The sequence below is a fragment of the Ruditapes philippinarum genome, unplaced genomic scaffold (assembly GCF_026571515.1).
Source record: "Ruditapes philippinarum isolate M1 unplaced genomic scaffold, ASM2657151v2 ctg1156_1_1_1_1, whole genome shotgun sequence".
In the NCBI taxonomy this organism is placed as follows: Eukaryota; Metazoa; Mollusca; class Bivalvia; order Venerida; family Veneridae; genus Ruditapes; species Ruditapes philippinarum.
The window spans coordinates 132,131-144,117 of record NW_026862197.1 but is presented as its reverse complement, the minus strand read 5'-3'; the positions used below and the strand labels follow the sequence as shown (position 1 = coordinate 144,117).

The 11,987-nt window shown below is 32.6% G+C and overlaps 1 long non-coding RNA gene across 1 annotated transcript; it reads left to right on the top strand.

Annotated features, from left to right (window-relative positions):
- The first annotated feature begins 943 nt into the window (after positions 1-943).
- Positions 944-2,904, top strand: LOC132718241 (uncharacterized). Its single transcript, XR_009624060.1, has 3 exons — positions 944-1,101; positions 1,658-1,773; positions 2,105-2,904. It is a non-coding gene; the product is annotated as an uncharacterized LOC132718241 (long non-coding RNA).
- Positions 2,905-11,987: the final 9,083 nt, after the last annotated feature.

Below are 11,987 nucleotides of genomic sequence, written 5' to 3'. Positions count from 1 at the left end.
TCAAGAAAGTGCTCCGGTACATGCAGTATCAAGATCGAAGGGACGGATGCCTAGCCGTTCATCGGGTATCCAAGGTCGTTCGTTTCGGAACCCTTCGTCGATGAATCCAGGTCGATATACAGAAACATCAAGCAATCCAGGTCGCATTGGGGAACGTTCACACAGTAAAAATATGTAAAGATGTGGAAATCAACATACTGACAAGCAGCGTTGTCCAGCAAAAGGAACACAATGTAACAATTATAAAAAATGGAACCACTGAAGCAATGTTTGTAAATCTAGAACAGTGAATGAAATTTCAAATTTATGTTCTGAATTATACATTGACTGTGTAGAAAATGTGGACAGTCTTGACTGTGTAATAGTAAAAAATGGACATATGTTTACAGAAATATTAATTGGAAATAGTAAAAAGGCTGTGCAAATGAAGTTAGACACTGGCTCTCAGGTAAACATTTTGCCATTATCTACCTTTTAAGGTTTAGGAATCAAGGCACCACTTGAAAAGCCCACATCTAAATTGACCGCCTACAATGGCAATTCCTTGCATAGCAAAGGGCAAATCACTCTCCCTTGTTCTCATGCTGTTTCAGGTCAAGCAAAAAATGACACGTTTCATGTCGAAGACACGAAATCCCCACCACTATTAGGTTGCGAGTCGTGCTTGGGCTTTAAGCTCATAGAATTCGCTCATTCTGTACAAAATGATTATAATCATAGAAATAAAAAGGCATTTCTCACTAAAGAGTCCCTTTTGACGGATTATGTCCAGGTTTTTGATGGCATAGGGTTACTCCCTGGGGAATGTAACATTCATGTTGGTCCAAATGCTACACCAGTTGTTCATCCTCCCCGTATGATTTCAGTTGCTTTACAAGATAAAGTGAAACAGGAACTTACACGAATGGAAAAAAATGGGAGTAATAGGGCCCGTAAGTCTCGTTTACTTTCACTTTCGATTTACCACTTCCGGGTACATCGGCAGACTTATTTACCGTTACGCATATAGGTAACCCGAAGAACTGGAGAGATATAGAAGTTAAATTTGTTTCGGTCCGCTTCAGATTTGAAGGAATGGAAAACACTGGTCAAAAAATGCAGGTAGGTCAATTATCTGACAGAAAAATGAGGGATTTATAAAGTTAAATAAAACTAGTTTATTTTCGGATAGTGACAATTTTTTCGGATGTTTTGTCAAGGTAGTGAATTCTAGTTGTTTAGCTTTTAGTATTGTTTTAAAACTACTGATGTGAGAAATTTATTCAAACCATTTTAACTTATTGAAATAAACAATTGAGAAACACTTTAATTCTAGTGTTTATAAAAGTTATACAAAATTCGGACATTGAACAGTAATTCAGATATTTCATCCCTTCCATTTTATCAAGATTTCAATTACTTACATTAGTATAATAAACCCAGGTCTCAAGTAAGAGTTTTGATTATTAAATAATTAGATGGATAGATCATAGATGTATGCAAAGTTTAATAGTATTGTTCCATTTCTAACTATGGAGAATAGTATCATTTTAGGCACTAACAGTAAACACTTATTTTTTTATTCTCTTCCTTTTTCAATTATATATACATGTTAATATGGTACCTAGCAAATTATGATTGAATTAAAAAAATATAATATTTGAATAAACCATTTCAGATGTGTAGACAGGGAGGTATATGACAAGTACATGTATAGAATATACAGTTCTTCACTATGGACCATTAATCAACTGTTTGCACTGCCTATGATCCTGAAATATCTATACATCAAAGGTAAATACATGTAAAATAATTGATTAATTTTTAGTTGAGATCAGAAAGATAAACAATTATCAAAATATTTTAATATTTTTTGGATTTCACTGCATGATAATTGATAAGTAAATAAAACATGAAAAACAGTCATGTTTCACATTGAAGAAGATCAAAATTTTTGACTGTTATATATTACATGTATGTGTTGTTGTTTATCTTTAATGTTTATTTACTTCAAATATGAAATTTTCTGTCAATCATGTCAAGCTTATTAAGTTTAATGTAAATATCATTTCTAGTGTTTTACTCAGCGAAATATATTCAGGTCTAACATGTTTTCATTCTGCAGATAAAAAGAAAAAAGATGAAGGGACTTTGTCCATGAAGACCTTTATTGCAACTACCATCTTCCAGTTCCTTAATTTGAGAATGATATCAGAGAACACACAGTTACATTGAAATATTAGTTTAATATAAGCCACTGAGAATAGTCAAATGTACTTTCCTGAAGAAGATGAATGACATGCAGCACAAAAATCTTGATGTAAAAGAGTATGATTTTATGGTATTTGACACTATGATTCCATAATGTAGTTATCTTGTTAATGTCACAGTGATAGAAACAGAGTAAAATATCCACATTTCATTGCAGTTTTAAGTATTAAAACTAGATGTTCTATAAATACCAAAGTAGAAAACACATCAGAGATAAGGATTTTCATGGAATCACAGTATAGTCATATGTCATTATGGACATTAAATGATAATGAAGTAAAGATGAAAAAGAAATAGCAAAACTATTATATATCATCTACTACTAATATTGTGAGGTAATCATTGATAAGCTCACAAATTTGCATTCAAAGCTTTGATATCAAGCTGACCATTTTTCAACTAGAATATGTTTTATAACTCTATGATAATTTGTTCATGTTATTTATGGTAATTTTCAAACTCTTTACATTTGTAAAAGGAAACATTCTTATTCTTGTATAAGTAGACTTTCACAGTGTAAAGGTACATTGTCCAAATAACTAATAATAATTTCAAGTGCTTTCCTGAAGTTTTTCTTCCACTGGAATATCAGTGTGATATATTTGCAAAGCAGTGCACTATAAATTGTGTAAAAATAAAAGTTTATCAAACTTATGAACTGTTGTTTTTTTTGTTTCTACTATTTGGCATATATTTATAGCAGTGCTTGATCATAATGGTTCATCTGCAAAATAAGTGTCACTGTGTACTTTAAGCAATGGTTAGATTGCTTGAATATGCAAGCATTGACTATAGTAAATACTATGCATGTCATTTGAATTTTGTCTGTCCTGAAATCGAAACAGACACTATCTAAATGATATTGATGAAAAGTTCTTGACAGCTCTTCAATGACTACATTTATACATGGACAAAAGTTAAAAGCATTCATTGTGTGTTTTTTTTTTAAAAAAAACATTGACAATTTTGAAACATCCCAATGGGTATATTAATGTACCAGTGATGTAATTGTTTTGTATCAAGTGCAAACCCTAAGTGTTGCTTGTTTTGTATGGATGATTCACTTTTGGTCAAATGTAAACAGGTTCAATACATTATAAAACAGGTAATTTGAAACACAAAGAAGTATATGGTATGAAATAACTGTCCCTCTGTCACTAAAATCTTTCAAGGAATGCAGAATTGCAAGTCTTCTCCAATTTTGTGATTGAGAGACAGACTAGTCTTGGGCTTTCAAGGGCTAGCAAGCTACAATGTAGTGTTTTGCTACAGAATACTCAACACAGATGAATTGCATTAATATTGTTTACTCTGGTATTACTACCTGTCATGTACAATGCAAATCATGGCTTTTCTAAGAGCAGTGACAGGCTATTACTGAAAGGAATTTTACACATCTTGCCTCAGACACAAGTTTTTCTTTGAGATGATTTTTATGATATTTAAATGATGGTTATAGATTACATTACTTTTACAATTGCAGTGATCATGGTGATAGTATGAAATGAAACTCAATCAAGATAGAAACATTTTAATGCAGATCGTTTATCTTTTTACCATTCTTGTCACCTTATGAGTCTGTTTAAAACAATTTTATCTTAACTGTTTTGAAACTACATGATGCTTGGTTGAAACTGTTTTGGACAGCCATTTGCAGAAGATAAATTATCTTTGAATAATTAAGTTAATACAAAGTTACAAATGACAGGTTATTTATTTCTAACAAAGACAGGTTATTTATTTCTAACAAAGACAGATATTTTGTTTAACATTTTTACACTGACATATATCTTTGAAGTGTCTTCAACCTTAGTTTTTATTAGAATACAAACATTCAGTCAGACAGTTTACACAAGACATGGAGCTTTAAGAAGCTTTAATTCAGTCAAAATATGTAATGGACTGCCATGTCTCTACCACTTTGTACTCCAAGACTGTGTATGGACATTTCCTTTTAACTATGTCAGGTGGTATCACTACTGCGAATTCACTTATATTCGTGGGCATGAAATTTCGTGGTTTTATCAAAACGGGCATTTTCGTGGGTTCTTAAATTCGTGGATTTTCGTTTTCTTGTTAAAAAAAATTCAGTAACTTAATGCAAAGTAATCTTTAACTTAATCGCCGAACATTTTTACTTACAACATGTACATACCTTTACTTGTCACACAGCGCTTGTCAATATATTTAATCCTTGCCTCTGGCATAACTCTAATATAGCACAGTTACTGCCGATAATTGACTGCAATTAACAAATTTATGTGACATGATATATACCTCCATTGGACACACTGTCCCTGACACTGTCCCTGTAATTCGCCGATGTAAACATCGCATAATTTAAACGACACCTGAGAGGTTTTAACCAGCGAGTTTAAAAGTTTACACCCTGAATTGTTCTTAACATATTTGACAGTAACTGCACGCAACGTCACAGCGACTGTGTAAATTTACATGCATATAATTTATTCTCGGTAAATAACACGAGGATGTGTGGATCTTGTAAAAGTCCGTGGCGTCTTTTAATGTTTACGGAATAGCATTCGCACAAATACAAATTAAAATTCATATAAACTGGATCATTTAAAAACGACAAAAGAATGTACAATAAATCTGTTTTAGCGATCGTATTTTTTATAGTTTTGTGTACTTACGACATTAATATCAAAGACTTTTTTTAATTAATAAGAGCAAACTGACAATTTTTATTAGCGCTAATTATTGCACTGCCTGGGTTCCCATATTTACTCGATTATGTCAAGTATTCTTGTTAACACAATCAAGTCCTAGTAGACTACAACGATCAAGTATGTATATGCGACATTTGTGACAGTAAATTGAGGACATATTTATAATCGAGTTTTCTTTCAAGTTTCTAAAATATTGCAAATGGATTTAATTTGTCACGAACCTGATTATCTGTCTGTATTTACATCCATTTCACGAAATATCGGCCGGAAAAGAGGCGACGCATGTTTGTAATATATAGAACAGAGACTGGGTTAGAAGTATAAATTTGTTTGGATAAAAGTTCGTCGGATCTTAAATTCGTGGATTGACCTACCCACGAAAACCACGAAAATTTGTGCCCCACGAATAATAATGATTTTACAGTATTTGGTTTCTAATCTGATGGTGAACACTCCAAAATAAATCAAGAGCCATGCCAATTACTCAAGATCCAACCATGAAATCACATACCTGAATATTAAGAAAATTTATCATGAGTTAAAAGCAATAATAATTGGTCAATTCAATCATTTTCATATTGTCATGAATAGAAAATAATGTTGAAAAGGAAGAAACACTTCTTGGTGTCCTATTTTTGTAGATTTGCTTTGACAACTGATCTTTAAAAAATTGTGATAGTGACTAAGTTCTTTTAACCATTTACTGAACATGATTTAACTAAAAAAATATGACACACTTACTTGAGAAAAATACTTTAATCAGTATTTAACATGAATTAACTACATATGCCATACTGTTTGTTTATTTAGCTACACTGTAATTATTTACAAAAACGAGAACATTATCTTATACAAGAATATTTATTTTTCATTAATGTAGTTGAAGTAGCTTTAAGTATATATTTCTTACCAAAACGATTTTACAGCAGAGCATGCATGTGTATTTACATCGGATACTGACGTCTTTCATCTCACCACTTTCCTCAGTCTAAATATCTACACGAGCAAAATATTTTATTAAATTTTATGAAAATCTAAATTGCTTGACTGTTTGTGCTTTACTCTATTTTCAGTTAAAAGAAAATATATTCAACTTAAACACACTGATAAGTGATAATCATTGTTCAAACTTTATATCCGAAATATACGCTTCCGAAATTTCTAAACATTATACATCTGATAGATAATCAGGTCGCGCTATAGAAAATCGATAAAATCAAATACACAAGTCTGAAAATAAAGTTGTATCAAATAAACAAATTTATTAGATTTACATGAAAATGAAAATATTATAAACTGAATTCGAAATGACACACCCACCTGAAGATTATACGAAGTTTCTTATATTGATGCTTGTTCACAAGATGAAGCCATTTGCATTTCGTCACAAAACAAAACACTCTGCCAATTTCTACATATCCTTTGCTTTTCCGTGCAAGTTTTACTTTCCCATCGGCATACAAGTATTACCCGATATAGATAGGCAATGTTGTTGATATTTGTTTGTACCCGGAAGTGCAAAATATCTTGAAATCTCGCAAGTCACATGACGAGACTTACATACCCTATTGCTAAGATTTCAACACCCACTGAATGGTGTAGTAATTTAGTTGTTACTGAAAAAAGTAATGGCGATATACGTCTTTGTTTAGACCCCCGTTCGCTTAATAGTGCAATTAAGCGTACACCCTACCCGCTCAAAACACTTGATGACGTATTACATAAGTTTGGTTATGCAAAGTATTTTACTAAATTGGACTTAACTAGTGCGTACTGGACAATACAATTATCTGAAGAGTCGTCATATTTGACTGCATTTAACAGTCCATTGGGGGTCTTCAGGTACCTTCGGTGTCCATACGGATTAAACGTATCAGGTGATTTTTTGGTTCGCGCCCTTGACGAGGCACTGATAGGTCTTGAAGGGGTAGCTACAATTGTTGATATTTGTGTTTGGGGTTCCACGAGGGAAAGTCATGACCTAAATTTAGTAGCTGTGCTTGAACGTGCTTTAAACAAAGGCATTATTTTCAATTCCAGAAAGTTGGAAGTAGGTCTCACCGAAATAAGTTATTTTGGTAACGGGTTAACTGCAGAAGGCTTAAAGGCCGATGCCGCCAAAATTGAGGCCATTAAGGATATGAGACCACCCACATCAAAAAGTGAACTACAGGTGGTATAATGCATGATTCGTTATCTCAGTCCATATGTCTCTAACAATTTATCAGAGATTACCGCTCCTATGAGAGAGTTATTGCATAAGGACACTATATTCACGTGGCAAAAGCTTCAAAGTGATTCCTTTGAAAAAATGAAAGAAGTCATTTGTAAGGACACATGTTTGGCTTATTATGAACCAAACAAATCCTTGACATTGCAAGTTGATTCTTCTTCAAAATCTTTTGGGGCAGTAATCCTTCAGGAAAAACGTCCCATAGCATTTGCGTCCCGTAGCTTAATTGAATCACAGAGAAATATGGGTCAAATTTCTAAAGAGCTATTATCTATTGTCTTTGGATTTACGAAATTTGATCAGTACTGCTATGGCCGTGATGTCATTATAGAAAATGACCACATCCCTATACAGGGATTGGCATTCAATACCTGCTAGGTTGCAGCGTTTAGTCTTGAAATTAACTCCATATAGGTTTCAGTTTCGTCACATGTCCGGTAAGAAAATCCCATTAGCAGATGGACTTAGCAGAAACGCCAGCCCGGAAACAAGCCAGGAACTTAATGAGGTATTGAGGCACACGTTTGCATGGTTATCTCATCTTTACCCGTGTCAGATAGAAAACTTGAGGAAATCAGGTTACACTCAAAACAAGATGAACAATTATGTACATTACAACAAACGATAAAGTTTGGTTGGCCTAAGTACAAAAAGGCTTGTCATCAGTTAATTGCTGCCTTTTGGAATTATAGGGAAGAGTTATCTGAGGTTAATGGTTTAATATTGAAAGGAGAAAAAAATCGTTATGCCCAGGTCACTTAGATCTGAAATGTTAAAGGTGCTGTTTTCCAGTCATCTGGGTGCGCAAAAATGTCAAAGTAGAGCAAGGTCAATAATGATTTGGCCGGGAATTTCAAATGATATAATTGAAATGGTAAATCAATGTCAGATTTGACTTTGAAACAGGTCATCGCAACAGAAGGAGCCATAAATCAGCTCTGAAATCACATACTATCCGTTTCAAATTGCAGGGTTTGACTTGTTTTCACTTAATGGGAAAAATTTCATGGTCATGAACGATTACTATTCTAGGTATCCCATAGTTCTTCATAGTTCTTGAATTTTCGAAAATGAAAAGTTCAACTGTTATTTACCACATGAAAAATATCATGTCACATTGGGGCATATGTGAGAAAATAGTCACTGATGGGGGTCCATGTTTTTCTAGTCAAGAATTTGAGGAGTTTTCAAAGTCATGGGATTTTGTACATGTAAAATGTAGTCCATATCATAACCAAACAAATGGTTTGGCTGAGGCGATGGTTAAAGTTGCCAAACGGATACTTAAAAAGGCAAAATATGATAATTCTGATCCGAGAATAGGATTTTTAGAATATCGTTCTATTCCTCTCGCTGATATAGGAAATTTCAGTCCAGCACAGTTAGTCCAATCACGACAACTTCGTTCTATCCTTCCCACTGTAAGGGAAAACCTTATACCACGGGTACCGCCCCCTGATGTAGTCAAACAAAAAGTCGCAGAATCCAAGGTCAAATCTAAGCATTACTATGAAAAAAATGCTAAACCTCTGTCTCTCTTATCTTAAAATACTACCATCACGGAAACTGATATGTTAACACATGTATCATATAGTTAAATAATAAACGTAGATAGAGCACATATATATCTATGACGTTCATAAACCCATGACATAACCCCAAAGTCTGGGCAACTGAACGTCCATGTATTCGTCGCTACGTCGTTACTGTATAAATATTATGAATGCAAGAAAATTGGTTGGTCACATTTTCTCATACTTGTATTCATCTTACTTTGTACAACATCGATGGCGCGGAAAATAACAAAAAAGAATTGATGGTTATATAATACGCAAATACTGCTAGTATCTGCATGTTACATACATCAAAGTTCATCGGAGCCTTCTAGCCAATCGTTTCCAGATTGTAAAATAAAAACAATGAAATAAAATTTCAAGAAACAATAAGTTCTGTTTTAGTTAGGTTAATTGTGTAAATCTATTATAAATGACATCTTTAATCAAGAAAGAAAGAAAGAATTTAATCAAAAGCGTCATTAAATCGTTACTAACGCAGAAGACGATTCAAAGAGGTGGGATAAATAATTCGACATTGTCACTTGTCACAACAGTGGTCCTGTCAAAATCCCGGAATCCGGTACTCCCGGGGTCGTAAATCAATGGTCCTGAATGAGTAGGCACTAATTATATTCCAAGCTAAAGTTTAAATCGATGTACTGGTCATCAAACATATGATGTAATTATTTAATCATATTTTTTGCCATAAATTGATATAAATTTCACATCTATAAAAGTAGTTTATGCGGTTCCCTCAATGTTTGATACGATCCCGAAATCCGTGCGTTCCGTCGCGATATGGTCCTTAATCATCACATGGTAATAGTACAATAGGTTTGGTTTGGCGCGATTCAATATTATTACTGTCCAAGCCCCTGAGGGTCAAATAGGGTCTTGAATTTTTTTAAATCAATTTCAACAAAAGCTATAAAGGTCTTTAATGTTTTTAACATCTTGATAGGGTTTCTGCATCGTAGGTACAAAAAAAGTTTATTAATGGTATCCAAAATCAGTGATTAAAGCTTAGCAACAGTGCTTAAAATTTAACCTATTTTACATTATAAACAATAAACAAAGCATAACATTTAACCTTTCATTTGAGGGATAACTGAAGTATATCAATCAAATAAAATTAAACCTCATTCTTTCTATCACAAGTAACTGTAGACAACAAGGTTAACTATAACTAGTAAATAAAGGTAGAAAGTTGACTTGATAGATACATGTCATTCTTAAACGCAAACTACAAATTTCTAAATCAATGGACGGGACCAAAATAAAACAAAATCAAATGAATGCTATTCTCCATATTTATAATATTCATAAATTCTCCATATTTATAATATCCATATTTATAATAAAACATTTGGCAACAGCCAGGATAGATACATACCAAATAGTAATAAAGAACTTGACCAACATCCCTTCTTCACAAAACAAAGACAATGGCTTCTGCAAAAAAGGAATAACAACCAATCATTAACAAATAATTTGAATCCTTAGGATTCAACTGGCCACACTTTCAATCAATGTAAACATAAGATAAAATCAGTTAAACCAATTTTTCTAGAGTAATCTCCCTTTGAAAAAAATCAGATAAGAACGCGGATTTGTCTTCTTTTAGAAAATTATCAAACAAATCAGTATTGGTATTGTAAAAGTTAAAAAAATATGTCAAGTAAACTATTTGATATTTTTTCAGCTTGTTCATATCTTTAAAGTTTATCTGCAAGGGTATGTGCGGAACAAAAAGAACTGTGACGAAGATATAGCGTGTCGGTTGGTGCGACATCTCCAACAAATTTGTATATCTAAAAGCCTTCCAGAGCTAGCAAGCTACTGTTTTCGAACATATAAAACGGCTGAGGAACTAAAACATATTTTGACAGAGAAGTTTGATCAGTTATCAGACAAAATTACATCTGTTATTATCTCGGAGATGGATAGTCAAAGGTAGGTATACAACCATTTTCTGTAAGGTCAACGTCTCTTATTTCGTGGTTATAGCGGATTGCATTGTCTCGCTGATGAATGCACATTCTAATAAATCATTTTTGTTTTCATTTCTATTCACATCATGACACATATCTTTCTGTAGATTTTTTACTTCTTTTTATCATGTGCCGCACTAGTCAAAATTAAGCTTTCTACTTTTTTTTGCGGGCGGATTTTTACTGTCATGAATATTTAGGTATTTTAACGATCCTTCGATTTCGTTTTTTGATACCAGTTTATCAGGTATTTATAAAATTCATTTATAACGCCTACGTATAAGTAAAATGATCTTTTTGAAACGGTAAAAGCCCACCCTTTTAAAAATTTATTTTCATTTGTGCTAATGTAAGTTAAATGCCACATCATATTATTTAATATTTGTGAAATATTTTTCATTGGATACTACCATAATATATATTCAATAATTATTAAGTGAAGGTTAATGTTTATTAGTACGTATTTACAAAATTAAATTGGTCAGGCGCGACTCGGCCGCGCGACCAATTTAGTATTGTTAATGCTTACTAATAAACTTTAACTTGAATAGTGTTTTAAATTATGTTTCTATAAACAGTTGATTTACTAGACTGATCAACAGTTTGCCAATTTACCAAAGTAAATGTGTTGCGATTCATTTGAAATACTGAAAACCTATTGGACAAAAAATGATTTTAAATACGAAATAAAGTTTTACCGGTTAAATCATATATTTCTCCAAATATAATAAACAATTTTCACTATTTAATCATCTGCACCTTAAAGGGAGACACAGGCAAAATTTTCATATTTTAGATTTTAATTTTCTATGCAATATTCTATAAATGTCATCGAAATGAATAGACTAAGCAGTCTAGGGAATAAAAGTTTTCTCCATATAAAGAAAAAAAGTACGTTTCCTAACCTGACCCATGCGGGTCAGGTTGAGCATTTAGATTTCACCACCGTTATCACAGTGAACTATAAAAACGTAAAAGAATCAGTTAAATGAGCAACTTAGGCTTGTTTTAATCTCACAATATCCACAATATTTGTTTTTTTTTAAACTTCTAGGGATTGTAATTGTTAAATGACTTGTTTTAAAACTACTTGTTAGTTATGTCTGCGTCGTCATTTCGTACAATATATGTAGACTAATTTACTATTTAAACTCACATTTTAAAGTATTTATACAGAAAAAAACATGCTGGGACTTTTAATCACTTTTAAAAACTTCATTTTAGCGTAAGTTAAGTAAATATGGTAAATTTAATATTTTGTCATATA